Genomic DNA, 2,455 nt, shown 5'->3' with positions numbered 1-2,455 from the left:
TGCCGGGGTCCAGCCCTAGCAGGAGTCCATGGGTTCCACACTGGTAAACAGGGCGCGGGGAGACAGCGTTGGCGATGGGTGGAGAATGAAAGAAACAGACTGTAGTTCTGGTGCAATCAATCCCATTTTATTCTGGGGAAGGCTGGGTTTATATATATTTTTCTTCAGGCTATGATGACAGGCTTATGATTAATAAAATCAAAGAAGTTTCCAAAGCATAGGCAGAAATTGTTTTTACTGAAAGATTATGAGAAAACAGTAACCTTACAGATTATCCTTACTTAATCACAATTATTTTAAGAATATCTAACTATGTCAATGAGCTAATACAACATTTATTTCCTTAATATCTAAACTCTATATGACCTAAGACTATTCTTATTATTTTTGCAGTAAAACGATAGACAAATAATGTCATGTGACCATCTCTACTAGGTCCTTCTGGTTAATATCTAAATTGCTGAGTTAAAGGGCTACAGGAGGGCAGTGGTCCCAATGGTTATTGTGTACCAATGTTTATTATAGGGGTGATATATTTTTTGTAGGAAGGAAGGAATGTTATGAAACCTTATCCTTCTACCTTACCACCACACATAAACAAAACCATCATCTGGATTAAACCACCCTGTAGGAGACAAGGGGAGATCTATATCTACCTTCTCTAAGGGCTTGCCTTTAGGGGGTACCAGGGCTTGCCATTGATAAAATAAGCTAGTCCATATCTAGTAGCTACTGTGGGAGGTGCTTTGTGCTTAGAATTTGGGGAAACATTGTTATCTATAAGTTTCTGTGCCCCAACAGGTTCTGGCTGTGCCAGTAAATGCAGTGTTTGATTTTTAACATAATAAAAACATTCTCCTGTAGTGAGGTTAACATCACAGGGTTTCAACATGTGTTTTCTCTCCATGATGTTTTTCTGGAAATTTGTAGAATTATTCCCATCACCTCTAGCAAGATCCCCAGACTGAAGTGAGTAATATATTATTAGGAAAACTCCACAGAATAACATCCAAGCTAGGGAGGCATACATCTGGCATGCAAACCTTTTAGGATGAGTCTCTGCAATCATCCTTCAGTGGAACTCTGTCAAGCACTGCAAAGAGAGCCAGGTGCCCCCGCAGTGGGCACAACACCACTCAATCCAAGTCCCAGGAACATTCCTGCTCTTATTTGTCAGTGCCTAGGAGTAGCAAACAGGTCCCACTGTGCCACAATGGTGGCGGAGATGCCCAGGGCACAGACAATGGAGAGGTAGATGAGCCAAGGCTGTGGAGAGCAGTAGAAGGAGTAATAGAGCCAGGGGACAAAGCTCCCCATAATCTTTAGAGCAATCCCTGAATAGTCCAGTTTGGAAAATGTCCAAGAGACTTTCTCTGAATGACACTAGACGATGTGGAAGAGCCAAGAGAAGCTGAGGCAGAGCACTGCACCCAAAAAGAACATGCCAAAAACCACCCCCTCCTGAACAGAGGCCATGAAGTACATATTTGGTCTAAGCATGGTCCAGATTCTCAAAAAGACGAACAGCAGGAAACCAAGTAGATGGGTCCAGATGTTGCCAGTTTCTGTGTGGATGCAGAAGATGCTCTTGAAGCAAGCCTGAAAGGAGAGCATGGGTGGTCTGTGGCCAGGTAGCAGATAGTCATTGTCCTTCAGCCAGTCAGGGAGTATATCTTAGGGATGACCCTACAACGTCCCTCCCAGACCTTATACACAAACTCCTCCATCTTCTCCATGGCATGGTGGGCCTGCAGGGGAAGTGTCAGTACCCGAACCTCCTAAACTTCTTCCAGGGGTACTGGGCATGTTTGGCCTGCGGCCAAGAGGGCCCGGATCTTCAGCGCCCTCCAAGAGATTTTATTTAATGTCTGTAATAGACACAATTGGAGCAACTCTTCAGCTTCCAAGGTCTCCAAAGAGTGATGGTGGTACTTTCTTTTGTTTTGGTCATTATAGATGGTTTCCAGGGCAGATACATGATCTAGCATAGATCTAGCATATCTCCCTCCCAGAGGTGGTTGTTCCTCCAATTTCTAGTTTTCCTGAACCGCGATTGCTGTGCCCTTCTTCAGATTCTATGAGCCTCACCAATGTCCATAGTTAAAATTTTTCTAATTAGAATGTGTTTCCATTGCTTTTAACTAAGCAGTCATGATTTGTATGTGTTAGGCAATGGGCATTTTTAGAGTGAGTAATAATGGGTATGATGAAAAATAAAGCAGTCACAAGTGTCATGCAATTGAGTGGAGACAAGTCAATCATCAGGTATAAATCATGAGACAGATGTTTGCTAAGGCAAGAGTAAATGATGGTTTCCCTGAGAACATCAGAGTGACTTTTGACTCAGTCTCATTTGAGAGGTACAAGGATGCAGAGAGCTAGATTCCTCCATTTTCCTTCACTCCCCCATCTTCACTTTCCTCATGATGAAACTGATTGGAATAGTCTGCACTGA

The 2,455-nt window shown here is 43.0% G+C and overlaps 1 pseudogene across 1 annotated transcript; it reads right to left on the bottom strand.

Annotated features, from left to right (window-relative positions):
* Positions 1-1,086: 1,086 nt before the first annotated feature.
* LOC306660265 (adiponectin receptor protein 1-like) lies at positions 1,087-1,988 on the bottom strand (annotated as a pseudogene). Its single transcript has one exon. The product of its transcript is annotated as an adiponectin receptor protein 1-like (transcript).
* Positions 1,989-2,455: the final 467 nt, after the last annotated feature.

The sequence above is a fragment of the Sciurus vulgaris genome (genome assembly GCF_902686455.1).
Source record: "Sciurus vulgaris genome assembly, chromosome: 4".
NCBI lineage: Eukaryota > Metazoa > Chordata > Mammalia > Rodentia > Sciuridae > Sciurus > Sciurus vulgaris.
The sequence above is the reverse complement of the archived record's forward strand: the minus strand, read 5'-3'. Positions and strand labels throughout refer to the sequence as shown.